Genomic DNA, 15,683 nt, shown 5'->3' with positions numbered 1-15,683 from the left:
AATTGCTGATGAAAGGTATCGAAAGAATCCTCAAATTTTCTGTAATTTACTCAAATGTTTTTAAATCTCCATCTAGTAGAGCCGTTTTCTGTGTTGTCAGTATCAAAAATGGTAATTACTGGAGCATGGTTCGATATAACAGCACTATCAATCGAAGATTCAACTATCATACTAGACTGAGACGTGGACATGCATAGAAAATCAATACAAGAATGGGTTTCATGTAGTGTAGAATGTAGCATATACTCAAGATCAGCAGACGCCAGGAGTCTACTAAACCAAGTGCTGAAATAAAACGTAAGAATTCCTTGTACATTTTATAACTCTTCACCTGACACTCGATTAAAAAGCTGTATACATTGGGATGGGCCTATGTGTAATTGTAATTAATTAAATGAAAATGGTCTGTGTGCTATCAGACTTTATTCTGCTATACCAATTCTCATGACATGTACAATGTTTAAGAGCACGCAAGCACCTTTTTCTCTCAGGATCCTTTCTTGTGGCAGGCAAAGTGAACAGTGGCCTGCTGGCACATGTGCTTTGTGGGAGCAGGGTGAGCTGTTCCCAGCCAGAGTTCAAAGACAAAGTTCTGAGCTAAGGCTGGTGAAGCTCTATTCCTGTTTTTATTCACTTATGTACTTATTTATTTTGATTTGCCTTTCCAGCAAATAGAAAGAAACAGAGAAACTGAGTGACACAGGCTCTGTTCAATACATGAAATTATATTGTGGTTCAGGTGGATCTCTTGCGCTCCAACCATACACTTTTGCTTTAGTAACAGAAATTATTATTTTACAAGTCCAACATCCTTATCCATAGATTCTTTCCAAGTCAATCAAAGAGTCAATTGACATAATGTATCTCAAAAATGAGTGGTTTTAATTCTTCATGTAAACACACAGCCGACACGTGTTTCGACCTCAGGTCGTTCTCAAGGCCCATATATGCTTCCTATATCTTTTAGATTTTAGTTCTCAATGCCCGGCGATTTCTTTTGAGCATTTATTTCAATCCTGTAGGAATGGTTGTATTGGGTCAGAAATTAGGTGAGTATTGTAAGTTCCCGTAATACAAAGGGCCCTTTGGAGTGTTTTTCAAGATTGGAGCCTGGGATTCAGCCCACTAAATGGTATTTCTTGAACTTTGGAGCTCATAACAATTATAAGATTACGGGAGGATTGAAATAAATGCTCAAAAGAAACCGCCGGGCATTGAGAACTAAAATCTAAAAGATATAGGAAGCATATATGAGCTGAGGTCGAAACACGTGTCGGCTGTGTGTTTGCATGAAGAATTAAAACCACTCATTTTTTAGATACATTATGTCAATTGACTCTTTGATTGACTTGGAAAGAATATATGGATAAGGAGGTTGGACTTGTAAAATAATAATTTTTGTTACTAAAGCAAAAGTGTATGGTTTGAGCGCAAGATATCCACCTGAACCACGATATATTTTCTGTTTACTGGAAACAAGTTTTGTGGGAAGCTTCAGGGCAGGATATAACTTGCTGCCAACCTTTTTATCTAGGACTCTTGAGCGGTAAATAGCGCGCGCAATTCAATAGCGATCCCACAATACTGTGAGCCTCTCTCTGTTCAATACATGTTGGCCATTTATATTTTATCAGAGGATTTGAAATAAAAGTGATTTCAGCTAGATGGCTGCAGGTAAAGCAGTGAGTAGGTTATTCGGGAGTGACTATTGTTAGTAGGATGTACCTAACAAAGTCTGAATGATGGAGGATAACAAATGGGACACAGCTAAACAGGTGCCTTGCTGTGTAAAATAATGGCTACAATCAGGTGATCATAGCATGCATGTGCTTGTTCTTCTGTGTCTTTCAATCACCATACTTCAGTTGTAAAACCCAGAGGAGGTGTTGTAGGATCCCTTTAAAAAGTGACCTCCATCAACTTGAGTTGAGAAGGTATATGGTAAAGTGCATAAAGTGAAGACTGGAGTTAAATCCTGGCATCACCATTTAACCAAAGTGTGTGATCCTCGGGAAATCATTTACTCTCATTGTACCTTATCTGACAAAGAAGTGATTCAGTTAGCCTCTTACTAGCCTTTAGTGTGGTATTGTAAGACTCACACCATGGCTTCTGGATAGTGAACACATTTTCTTTGTTAAAAATGCTCACCATACAAAAAATGTTACTGGCTTCCAAACGTGTGTGTCGGCCTGAGGATCTTAGTTACAGTTATTGATAGTTCAGCTACTAAAAATTGAGTCAATTAAAAATTAGGTGATTTTATATGGGGCAGAGGTTTCTAAAGTTTCCTCCTAGAAACTGCTCCCCCAGAACCTTTTTTATGATCAAATACAACTCTTAATTAAAGCATTTAACTAAAAGGAGCAATGAGTCCCTGTCCAGCACCTTCATGCTTAGTTGGAAAAAGCCCTTTCTTCAACGTGTTCGAAAAAGTGCTTTAAAAGAAGCAGGCACTGCTGAGATTCGAACTCAGGATCTCCTGTTTACTAGACAGGCGCTTTAACCATCTAAGCCACAGCGCCACATGCGCAACTCTTTGTACGTAGTGTTTCAACTCACCTCCGTCCATTTCAGATACAGCGCCAAAGGAAGAGTTGCTGTACAAGTAAGCTGGAAGTATATCACGGAATTCTTTTTGAAAAAACAAAAACGATATTGACCGAAAGCTCTGCACTTTCGTAATGTGAGTACAGAGGAACACAGCTGTCTAAAAAACATTGAAGAAGTTCATTCAGGAAAGTTATTTTTGGAGCCGCTGCCTTCGCCATGTCCCTCTTAGTGAGGCTGCTTACTCCAGTGTCTGCATAAGAACCTGTACATCTCAGCATCCTCTTGTGCTGGTCGCGCGGCATTGGCTGTCTTTTCTCTGGAGCTGTCTCTTCTCTGTGTCTTTGTGGCTCCCTCTCATCATGGGCCCTCTTATTTCAGTAACAGAAGCAGGCGCCCTGATGCCTTATATGAGCATGTTGGCCTGTCACTCACTCGTCCGGATGGGCTGGTTTTGATTCATGAAAAGTTGTGACAGTCAGAAAACAAAAGTAGCCATTGAAGGCCCAAAGCAAAACATTCAAGTGTAAGACGATCCTTCGATTGTTGCATTACAATGATTTTTTTATATTTGGATTTGTACATATCTCATAGGGTTGAAGTGCAATATAGAAAAAAAACAGACCCGTAGTCGGCAGGATTCGAACCTGCGCGGGGAAACCCCAATAGATTTCTAGTCTATCGCCTTAACCGCTCGGCCACGACTACTTGTCTGTGATCACCTGAATGTGCATATGACAGTGTGTGCAAGGTCAGACCATGTTGAACAGTTGGGCATTGAGTTAGGCACTTCACACAGTCATGATATTATCAACATAACTATGATTCACTCATGGTTTTCATCAACGATGGAGACATTCTAGCATTGTCAGACAATGTTACAGGAGCACATTCTCAGGGCGATCACTGTTACCCATACCAAGGTCACTCCTTCTTTTCCCGGAATCTGGTCAAGAGACTTGCCCTTGACAGGGAATGGGAAATCTGCTCCTGCTGTATATGTACACGACTAATGCTGTTGATATGGCCACCCACAATGAAGGTGGATTAGCACACACAAGACGGAGACAGAAGTAGAGTTGGATGGCTGCCTGCTCGTGCTCTAATGTTACACACATATCGTTCTTTATCTTGCTGACAGTTTTGACCTGTTAGTGAGGTTGTGATACAGAGGCTGAGTTGGTGGCAGATTTAAGGCAAAGGGCCCTGTGGTCAAAAAAGAACATAGGGTCCTGTTACGAGGGAGTTGGAGGACCTCAAAGGGTTAAATTAAGTCTGAGGCCGGAGGAGGAAGAGGAGGAGCCCGCCAAGGGAAGTGAGAGCAATTAATGAAATAAATGGTGAAAGAAGCAGACGTGTCATGTCATCCTTCCGTCGCTCCTAAGGGACAAATCCTTCTAACAATTGGCGGCCAGGATAAAGCGAGTCACTAACCTCGTTCTCGCAAGTCACAAACCTCGTTCTCCTTGAACCAGCACTACACTGTCCTTTCTGTGTGAGCTTCACGTACCACACCGCCACCCGGTGTCCTTTGGTCCGCAGGGCTGGCCTTGCAGCCTCCAGCCCTCCCTGCGGCACCCACGACGGAGGAAAGAGAACCGAGAAGAGAAGCAGCGCCGTCCGCAGTACCCTCATGGTGAGCGAGTTCACACGCATGCAGGAGATCACGCAGCATAACTTTGGGAAGCTGGCAGCATTAGCAACACAATGACAAGCCCCGCCCCCTCAGGCCCAAGCAACAGCGACAAGCCCCGCCCCCAGAAACAAGCAAGGCCGGGGAGAAAAGAAAAAAAAACAATACAACAGGGACACTGGCACCTGTAGCAGCACGCTGCCCCCAGAGCAGCCATTAATATTTTTTTAAAAAGACGAACTGGCAGGGCTGCCAGTCCTAGCACCGATAACTGAGGGACAAGACCCCATCAACACTAGGCACCTGTAAGGGGAAAGGAAACAAATGAAAACTAGTCATACACTGTTGTATGGCTCACAAGGCATGTTGTGAGTAAACACCCACCCCAGCTATGACAACCACGCCTGGTCCTGCGCTGGGGTCCTACTCCACTCTGTCCAGGCTCCCTGGGCACAACTAAGTCCCAAATGGAACACAGCCAGAAGGTGCCCATCCTACGGGCTTGAGACGCAAAGAACATGGTGGACCAAGCAGATGGACAAGACGCACCCATGCGCACCGCAAGCAGCTTAGCATTCCTATGGAAACCAGCACCATTCAGCCTCTTATCACAAGCAGAAAGAGGGCCCAGATAGACAATATGGGTCGATGACTTTGCCGGTTTCATCAAGGCAGTGGGGGAAGAAAAGTCTCCAGTACTCAAAGACATTTTCACGAAACTGGCTGGGCAGAGATAAACGGCATCATCAAGGCCATGCCGCCAGGAGACAGAAACACGTACAAGACACTTGTCACCGCATTGGACAGGAAGCTCATTATACATTTGAACAGGTACTATGAGCGATATGTGTTCAACTATTGCTGTCGGGCCTCCCACAAAACGGTGGAGGAGTTTGTAACGCGACTCCGACAGAAACTCGTCCACTGCCAATTTTCTGCTTTCTCGGATGAAGACGTGATCCGACTCCATGTCATAGAAGGTTGTCTGTCATCCGTACTCCGGAAACAACTCCTGAAAAAACCCCTATCGATTAACGAGGTGGTAGATATGGCGAGGATGCATGAGAGAGAGGAAATACAGGCCTCTGCCATTGAGACGCCAAAAAAGAAAATGGACTGAGAAGTGACGGTTGTGGCATTCACCGGAGGCAGAGAAGGGGAGAGAAACACCACAGGCCACCAGACTCTGCCGAAAACGCAGCAGAGAGAGGCATAAACCCAACCGAGAACAGGAACACGGCTCTAGCGGTAGTTTTATCGTTTTGGCTAACTGTTCCAATACACAGGGCCATGCCCGGCGATGACTCAGAGGTGTTCCAGATGTGACAGAGAAGATCACTTCCAGATAGTGTGCCGGTAAGGGAGACCGTTCTCGCCGACGTGCCAGCCACAGGCGACACGACTGAGCTGGAGGATGCCATACAGACCAGCTCAACTGTTCCCACAGTGCAGACAGTGCAAGTCCTACCTGCAACCATCGAGGCGGATGATAAGGTCAATGGTACACAGCGGAGAATACAGTGAAGCCTCCGTGAATGAGACATTATTTCAACTGGAATACTATGAAGAAACACATGGCCACCCCGAGGATCAATATACCAACTGGGACGAGTTCTCCTCCTAGACCCAGAAGTCCCAAACGAGTTTGTGAACTTCATCCAGGGAACACATAAAGGCAGTGATGCTCCGAAGGTGAGGCTAACGATGGACACAGTCATGCACACATTCCTCATCGATACCGGAGTGACCGTCAACATCATGGGGGAAGAAGATTTTAGACTTACAGGGAACTCGTAAAAGTTGTTGCAGTCCAAAGCAAGAATCTTTCAATGGGGAGCCAGCATACCACCACAGTCAATCAGACAATTTGAGAAATCATTCTTATTCAAAGGGAAAAGGATCAACGCCATCATCCTTGTGCTGCGCTGCCCTGTCCAAGGTAAATGTCTCCTCAGCTACCGTACCGCAGAAGCGCTTGGCCTGATCGACATCCACTTCAACGAACGAGACATGGTGATGTGCACAGGCAGCCAGCCAAGCCGTGGGTCAATCTGCCACCTAGCGGGGTGCCCGCTCACCAAGGAACAGATCAAAGGAATGTTTCACAAACTGTTTCAAAGGCTGGGCAAACTGAAAGGAACAGTGATCATCCTCCACATCAACAGCCAGATCAAGCCCGTCCCACAACACCCGCGCAGAGTGGGCTTCCATTTACAAGCGGCCGTGTCGCAGGAACTGCAGCAGGTCCTGGACAATGACATAATTGAAGGAGCGACAGGGGCCACCCCGTGGATCTCACCACTGGTAGTGGTGCCAAAGGAGGGCAAAAAAACTACGCCTCTATGTTGACATGAGTGTAGCCAACACCGCCATAGAGAAGGAGTGGCACCCAGGGCCCAGAATTGAAGACATGATTGTCAGTCTGAACTGTGCCACAAAATTCTCAAAACTTGAAATCAATCAGGGGTACCACCAGCTCGAGCTGCACCTCGATTGCAGAGGGATAACGACATTCGCATCGCATGACGGCCTCGTTTGGTACAAAAGGCTACATTTTGGTATCTCCTCCGCCGCGGAGATCTTTGAAGGAACTATCAGGCACCTACTCCTCCCAGTCTGGAGAGCATTCAACTACTCAGACAACATCCTGGTTTACATTACCATGCAAGAGGAGCATGCAAAGCTCTCCTGGAAGTTCGTGAAATACTGAGGACAGCAGGACTCATGTTGAACTATGAGAAACGCAACATCAGCAGAGACAAACTTAGGTTCTATGGACATATGTTCTCCGGGGAAGGGATGAAGCCCGACCCCGACAAGGTACGGTCGATCAACAAGCTCAATGAACCTATCAACATTGGGGAATTTAGATCTTTCCTGGGAATGGCAGGATACTGCGCCCACTATCTGGAAAGGTACACCATTACAGCCGAGCTGCTGCAGCGACTTCTGAGAAAGGACAAACCTTTTAGGTGGTCAGGAGATTGCTAGAGGGAAGTTGATGCAATCAAAAGGGAGCTGGCTAGCGCAAAACACCTAGCATACTTTAACCCAAGCTGGCACACCAAGCTCGTCATAGACGCCAGCCGGGTAGGCCTATGGGCCATCCTAGTGCAACGGGAGAAGCCAGACGCTCCAGCGAGATGCGTCGTAGCCTAATTAAGCAGTTATCCCCACAGAGTGCGCATACTCGCAGGCGGTGAATAAAAGCTTAGCAGCGGGGTGGGCATGCCAGTATTTCCAGCACTTTGCAGTAGGAAAAATGTTCATGCCCGTGACGGACCACCAGGCCCTTCCATCATTATTCGGGAAGCCAAGGACAGAATTAGCCCCCGAATAGAGAGGTGGGGTATCCGCCTCCAAGTGTATGACTACTGCATCGGTCACCGACCGGCAGGAGACAACAAGCCGGCCGACTACATCTCGAGGCCCCCGACAAATCATAGGGAGTCGCCACGAGGGAGAGATGCAGATTACCTGTGTTACTTCACGGAGCAGGCTCTACCACCCACACTCACCATTGAAGACATAGCAACACAGGCAGATCCGTCGACTAGGTGGGCTAGGATGCTCACAATTGCAAACAAATGGAAGGACTACAAAAGGCTGTCGCCCCAACGCGAACGAGTTAACAGAAAAGATCTAAATACATGGTAGAAGAGATGGTAAGGAGCTGCCTTCCATGTCAATGCACCGCCATGAGTCATCCGCCACTCCCCCTACAGACGACAAGCATCCCCAAAGAGGTGTGGAAAGCGGTCGCAATGGACTTCTATGGGCCACTCGAAGAGGGGGGCCACCTGCTGGTGATCATAGACGAATTCTCCAGGTTCCCCATCATTAAACAATCCCAGTCCACAGCCTTCACCCAACTGGTCGGTATCCTGGACGAAGTATTCAGCGAATGGGGCATCCCCACCACAGTAAAGACAGACAATGGATCGCTGTGTAACAGCCACGAATTCCAGAGATTCGCAAGACACCTAGGATTTAACCGCCAGCGGATAACACCGTGATGGCCGCAGGCCAACGGGATAGCACAGCGGTTCATGCAATCAATCAAAGGAACGATATAAAGGGCAGCCATCGAGGAGATACCAATCCAATAGGCCCACCGCTGCATGCTCCGCCACTACCGAAACACACCACATTCTGTGACCAGAGTGCCACCCGAGGACCTACCACATCAAGACACGTCTACCCAAGGGGGCCATCAAGACTCGGATGAGCCTGGAAGACCGAGCAACACTAGAAGACGAGATCAGAGAACGGGATGCTGCGGCAAAGGAAGCAGCCAAAGAAAGGACAGACCAGACCCAGGGAGCAAAGGAGAAAAACTTCGAAGAAGGAGAAGAAGTGCTAGTGAAACAATGCATGCAGAAGAGAAGGGACACACGGTTTGACAGAAATAAAAGGGACAATGATGACGGTCGCCATCGCACAGAAGGCCATCACAAGGAGTGTATCATTCTTTATAGACATTTCAAGCCAGAGGATAACATTGGGCAAGGGACAAACATACCCTGAGGAATGATCGAAGAGGCAGAGTGACATCCTCCAAACCTCAGAGGGAGTAGGGAAGGATACCCAGCTTAGGGCCGCACCCAATGACTCATCAAGAGAGCATGCAGACTCATCGAAGAAGTGTAATTTGAATATAAGGAGATATGTGAGGCGGAGTTGTTACGAGGGAGAAGGAGGACTGCAAAGGGTTAAGTTAAGTGTGAGGCGGGAGGAGGAAGAGGAGAAGCCCACCAAGGGAAGTGAGTGCAATTAATTAAATAAATGGTGAAAGAAGCAGATGTGTCCTGTCGTCCTTCCGTCTCTCGTAAGGGACAAATCCTCTAACAGGGCCCAGGTTGGCGGGTCATGGAGGCAGAGCCTAGAGTGGGTGGAGTTACTCAATGAAGAACTTAACGGACAAATGCTTCATTTGTTTTGGCTATTGGGTGGCACTGAAAGCGCTACTTATAAAGCCTAAACTATTGTCATTAAAATAAGAGCGTTAACATGAGAACTTGAATAGGGACTTTGAATGCAGGTTTGTAATGCATTCAATGCAGGTTAACATATGAAGATGGATATATGTAGTTTGGCTGTATGTCCCACCCATTTAACGACCATTGCTAAGTGAAATCTATAGAATTTGCCCGCCATTCCCACCCATTTTCCCTCCAACCACACCGCTTTTCGCACTCTTTAGCTGATTTTCTACTATGTGGTGAATTTGTCAGCTATTTTCCTTCGAAAATGCCGGCTGTTATTTGTTCATGTTATTTAAAAGTAATTTGGCTTGATTGATGATTTTAAAAACATTTACAAAACCTTTTAAGTTATGTCACATATTTATATGCATTTTTTATTAAAAATAAAAAGCAGTGTAATAGTTACATTTCGTTCTGAAAAGGTCCATGGCCTGATTTGTTGGTGTTGGTTTAGTCTGCAGTCTACTAGTGCGGTCACTGTGATTTCATTGGGTCTGTAATAGATGATTTTTCTGCAAGGTAGCCATTTTCTTTAACCGAATCGTGGTGTAAGTAGCATAGCTGGTTGGCAAGCGCTGCTAACTCCCTCCATCTTCGGGTAAGCATGAAATGGTATACCTGTAAAAATGCGGTGAGCAGTGGCATTCGTATTTCATTACCGTTACTTCGTTTGCAGCGGTTTACCGATTCTATTCTGTTGCAAACAAAGTAACAGTAATTAAAAAAGAATTGAGCCTTCCTTTTAACAGATGTGCGGCCTGCGTACCGTGTGCTGTGCTGTGCAGGCAGGCAGCCACTGGATTCCTTTATCTCTCCGAGGCTGGGCATGGGAGCGGAGCACTCCTGCGCCTTCTGCTGCTCCTACCAGCCGCTGCATGGCTCATAAATATGTCTCCGACTACGAAGAGCACGAAACAGGTTGTGAATTTCAAGGTTGGACCTGCCCTATAACAAAACCTACTTCATCTGATTGAATTAATTTAGACATAAAAAAGTCTATTGTGTTTTGCTAATATTTTGGTGAAGATTTACAATCAGATTTAATCAATTAAATTGGTCTTTAATTCTTAGTGAGTTCATTATCTTTGCCAGGCTTTGGAAAAAGTATCAAAAGGGCTTCAGTAAAAGACCTTAAGAATGTTATGATATGATATGATATGATATAGCATTTATAACGCGCCTATACACAGGTGTTTCACATAAGTGTTCCTATACTATAGAAGTAATTGAACAGCTTAACTGATTTTGGGGCTGAACTAGAAGCAAAATGTGCAAACCAATACATTGTCTGTCCATCAGAACCAGGAACTTTACCCTTATTTAAATCTTTAATGACTTTACGTATGTCTTCAATATGCAGGGGAGTATCTAGGGAACTTAAATCCATATGAGGGTTCGAATTTCTATTCATTTGCACAAAACAACATGTGACGTCAACTCACCTTTCTGTATGCTCTGATGCAAACAGTTTCTGATACTATTTATTGAAGATGTCTAATATATCCTTATCTGAGGAAATCATACGCCCAGAGTCATTCTTAATACCAGATATCCTAGACCATTCCTTTTAAATTTTTAGATACGAAGCAAGACCCCTTCTAGCTTTATTAGACGTTCGATATGTTTGGGATTTGTGTTTAAGTATAACACTGCAAGCTTGTTTGGATAATTAATTTGTAATATTAATACGTAAGGATAAAATATTTAAAAAAATACTATCATCAGGCTTTTCACTGTATTTTATTCAAGCTTATTTAGTTTACTAAATACAGTATATAACTCTTTCTTTTTTTCTTTTTGGCTAAATAGGAGAAAAATATGTTCTCTCAATGCTGCTTCATATGCATCCCAGTTGTTGACAGGAGAAGAGTCAGAGTCTCAGAGTCCTTAATAATTTCAAATAATTGCTGATGAAAGGTATCGAAAGAATCCTCAAATTTTCTGTAATTTACTCAAATGTTTTTAAATCTCCATCTAGTAGAGCCGTTTTCTGTGTTGTCAGTATCAAAAATGGTAATTACTGGAGCATGGTTCGATATAACAGCACTATCAATCGAAGATTCAACTATCATACTAGACTGAGACGTGGACATGCATAGAAAATCAATACAAGAATGGGTTTCATGTAGTGTAGAATGTAGCATATACTCAAGATCAGCAGACGCCAGGAGTCTACTAAACCAAGTGCTGAAATAAAACGTAAGAATTCCTTGTACATTTTATAACTCTTCACCTGACACTCGATTAAAAAGCTGTATACATTGGGATGGGCCTATGTGTAATTGTAATTAATTAAATGAAAATGGTCTGTGTGCTATCAGACTTTATTCTGCTATACCAATTCTCATGACATGTACAATGTTTAAGAGCACGCAAGCACCTTTTTCTCTCAGGATCCTTTCTTGTGGCAGGCAAAGTGAACAGTGGCCTGCTGGCACATGTGCTTTGTGGGAGCAGGGTGAGCTGTTCCCAGCCAGAGTTCAAAGACAAAGTTCTGAGCTAAGGCTGGTGAAGCTCTATTCCTGTTTTTATTCACTTATGTACTTATTTATTTTGATTTGCCTTTCCAGCAAATAGAAAGAAACAGAGAAACTGAGTGACACAGGCTCTGTTCAATACATGAAATTATATTGTGGTTCAGGTGGATCTCTTGCGCTCCAACCATACACTTTTGCTTTAGTAACAGAAATTATTATTTTACAAGTCCAACATCCTTATCCATAGATTCTTTCCAAGTCAATCAAAGAGTCAATTGACATAATGTATCTCAAAAATGAGTGGTTTTAATTCTTCATGTAAACACACAGCCGACACGTGTTTCGACCTCAGGTCGTTCTCAAGGCCCATATATGCTTCCTATATCTTTTAGATTTTAGTTCTCAATGCCCGGCGATTTCTTTTGAGCATTTATTTCAATCCTGTAGGAATGGTTGTATTGGGTCAGAAATTAGGTGAGTATTGTAAGTTCCCGTAATACAAAGGGCCCTTTGGAGTGTTTTTCAAGATTGGAGCCTGGGATTCAGCCCACTAAATGGTATTTCTTGAACTTTGGAGCTCATAACAATTATAAGATTACGGGAGGATTGAAATAAATGCTCAAAAGAAACCGCCGGGCATTGAGAACTAAAATCTAAAAGATATAGGAAGCATATATGAGCTGAGGTCGAAACACGTGTCGGCTGTGTGTTTGCATGAAGAATTAAAACCACTCATTTTTTAGATACATTATGTCAATTGACTCTTTGATTGACTTGGAAAGAATATATGGATAAGGAGGTTGGACTTGTAAAATAATAATTTTTGTTACTAAAGCAAAAGTGTATGGTTTGAGCGCAAGATATCCACCTGAACCACGATATATTTTCTGTTTACTGGAAACAAGTTTTGTGGGAAGCTTCAGGGCAGGATATAACTTGCTGCCAACCTTTTTATCTAGGACTCTTGAGCGGTAAATAGCGCGCGCAATTCAATAGCGATCCCACAATACTGTGAGCCTCTCTCTGTTCAATACATGTTGGCCATTTATATTTTATCAGAGGATTTGAAATAAAAGTGATTTCAGCTAGATGGCTGCAGGTAAAGCAGTGAGTAGGTTATTCGGGAGTGACTATTGTTAGTAGGATGTACCTAACAAAGTCTGAATGATGGAGGATAACAAATGGGACACAGCTAAACAGGTGCCTTGCTGTGTAAAATAATGGCTACAATCAGGTGATCATAGCATGCATGTGCTTGTTCTTCTGTGTCTTTCAATCACCATACTTCAGTTGTAAAACCCAGAGGAGGTGTTGTAGGATCCCTTTAAAAAGTGACCTCCATCAACTTGAGTTGAGAAGGTATATGGTAAAGTGCATAAAGTGAAGACTGGAGTTAAATCCTGGCATCACCATTTAACCAAAGTGTGTGATCCTCGGGAAATCATTTACTCTCATTGTACCTTATCTGACAAAGAAGTGATTCAGTTAGCCTCTTACTAGCCTTTAGTGTGGTATTGTAAGACTCACACCATGGCTTCTGGATAGTGAACACATTTTCTTTGTTAAAAATGCTCACCATACAAAAAATGTTACTGGCTTCCAAACGTGTGTGTCGGCCTGAGGATCTTAGTTACAGTTATTGATAGTTCAGCTACTAAAAATTGAGTCAATTAAAAATTAGGTGATTTTATATGGGGCAGAGGTTTCTAAAGTTTCCTCCTAGAAACTGCTCCCCCAGAACCTTTTTTATGATCAAATACAACTCTTAATTAAAGCATTTAACTAAAAGGAGCAATGAGTCCCTGTCCAGCACCTTCATGCTTAGTTGGAAAAAGCCCTTTCTTCAACGTGTTCGAAAAAGTGCTTTAAAAGAAGCAGGCACTGCTGAGATTCGAACTCAGGATCTCCTGTTTACTAGACAGGCGCTTTAACCATCTAAGCCACAGCGCCACATGCGCAACTCTTTGTACGTAGTGTTTCAACTCACCTCCGTCCATTTCAGATACAGCGCCAAAGGAAGAGTTGCTGTACAAGTAAGCTGGAAGTATATCACGGAATTCTTTTTGAAAAAACAAAAACGATATTGACCGAAAGCTCTGCACTTTCGTAATGTGAGTACAGAGGAACACAGCTGTCTAAAAAACATTGAAGAAGTTCATTCAGGAAAGTTATTTTTGGAGCCGCTGCCTTCGCCATGTCCCTCTTAGTGAGGCTGCTTACTCCAGTGTCTGCATAAGAACCTGTACATCTCAGCATCCTCTTGTGCTGGTCGCGCGGCATTGGCTGTCTTTTCTCTGGAGCTGTCTCTTCTCTGTGTCTTTGTGGCTCCCTCTCATCATGGGCCCTCTTATTTCAGTAACAGAAGCAGGCGCCCTGATGCCTTATATGAGCATGTTGGCCTGTCACTCACTCGTCCGGATGGGCTGGTTTTGATTCATGAAAACTTGTGACAGTCAGAAAACAAAAGTAGCCATTGAAGGCCCAAAGCAAAACATTCAAGTGTAAGACGATCCTTCGATTGTTGCATTACAATGATTTTTTTATATTTGGATTTGTACATATCTCATAGGGTTGAAGTGCAATATAGAAAAAAAAACAGACCCGTAGTCGGCAGGATTCGAACCTGCGCGGGGAAACCCCAATAGATTTCTAGTCTATCGCCTTAACCGCTCGGCCACGACTACTTGACTGTGATCACCTGAATGTGCATATGACAGTGTGTGCAAGGTCAGACCATTTTGAACAGTTGGGCATTGAGTTAGGCACTTCACACAGTCATGATATTATCAACATAACTATGATTCACTCATGGTTTTCATCAACGATGGAGACATTCTAGCATTGTCAGACAATGTTACAGGAGCACATTCTCAGGGCTATCACTGTTACCCATACCAAGGTCACTCCTTCTTTTCCCGGAATCTGGTCAAGAGACTTGCCCTTGACAGGGAATGGGAAATCTGCTCCTGCTGTATATGTACACGACTAATGCTGTTGATATGGCCACCCACAATGAAGGTGGATTAGCACACACAAGACGGAGACAGAAGTAGAGTTGGATGGCTGCCTGCTCGTGCTCTAATGTTACACACATATCGTTCTTTATCTTGCTGACAGCTTTGACCTGTTAGTGAGGTTGTGATACAGAGGCTGAGTTGGTGGCAGATTTAAGGCAAAGGGCCCTGTGGTCAAAAAAGAACATAGGGTCCTGTTACGAGGGAGTTGGAGGACCTCAAAGGGTTAAATTAAGTCTGAGGCCGGAGGAGGAAGAGGAGGAGCCCGCCAAGGGAAGTGAGAGCAATTAATGAAATAAATGGTGAAAGAAGCAGACGTGTCATGTCATCCTTCCGTCGCTCCTAAGGGACAAATCCTTCTAACAATTGGCGGCCAGGATAAAGCGAGTCACTAACCTCGTTCTCGCAAGTCACAAACCTCGTTCTCCTTGAACCAGCACTACACTGTCCTTTCTGTGTGAGCTTCACGTACCACACCGCCACCCGGTGTCCTTTGGTCCGCAGGGCTGGCCTTGCAGCCTCCAGCCCTCCCTGCGGCACCCACGACGGAGGAAAGAGAACCGAGAAGAGAAGCAGCGCCGTCCGCAGTACCCTCATGGTGAGCGAGTTCACACGCATGCAGGAGATCACGCAGCATAACTTTGGGAAGCTGGCAGCATTAGCAACACAATGACAAGCCCCGCCCCCTCAGGCCCAAGCAACAGCGACAAGCCCCGCCCCCAGAAACAAGCAAGGCCGGGGAGAAAAGAAAAAAAAACAATACAACAGGGACACTGGCACCTGTAGCAGCACGCTGCCCCCAGAGCAGCCATTAATATTTTTTTAAAAAGACGAACTGGCAGGGCTGCCAGTCCTAGCACCGATAACTGAGGGACAAGACCCCATCAACACTAGGCACCTGTAAGGGGAAAGGAAACAAATGAAAACTAGTCATACACTGTTGTATGGCTCACAAGGCATGTTGTGAGTAAACACCCACCCCAGCTATGACAACCACGCCTGGTCCTGCGCTGGGGTCCTACTC

General features: G+C 44.4%; 2 non-coding genes across 2 annotated transcripts; both read right to left on the bottom strand.

Moving 5' to 3' along the window:
- Positions 1 to 3,176: 3,176 nt before the first annotated feature.
- TRNAS-AGA (transfer RNA serine (anticodon AGA)) lies at positions 3,177 to 3,258 on the bottom strand. Its single transcript has one exon. It is a non-coding gene; the product is annotated as a tRNA-Ser (tRNA).
- Positions 3,259 to 14,247: 10,989 nt separating this feature from the next.
- TRNAS-AGA (transfer RNA serine (anticodon AGA)) lies at positions 14,248 to 14,329 on the bottom strand. The gene has a single exon. It is a non-coding gene; the product is annotated as a tRNA-Ser (tRNA).
- Positions 14,330 to 15,683: the final 1,354 nt, after the last annotated feature.

This window comes from Ambystoma mexicanum, chromosome 1p (assembly GCF_040938575.1).
Source record: "Ambystoma mexicanum isolate Mex_15411 chromosome 1p, UKY_AmexF1_1, whole genome shotgun sequence".
Taxonomy (NCBI): Eukaryota; Metazoa; Chordata; class Amphibia; order Caudata; family Ambystomatidae; genus Ambystoma; species Ambystoma mexicanum.
The sequence above is the reverse complement of the archived record's forward strand: the minus strand, read 5'-3'. Positions and strand labels throughout refer to the sequence as shown.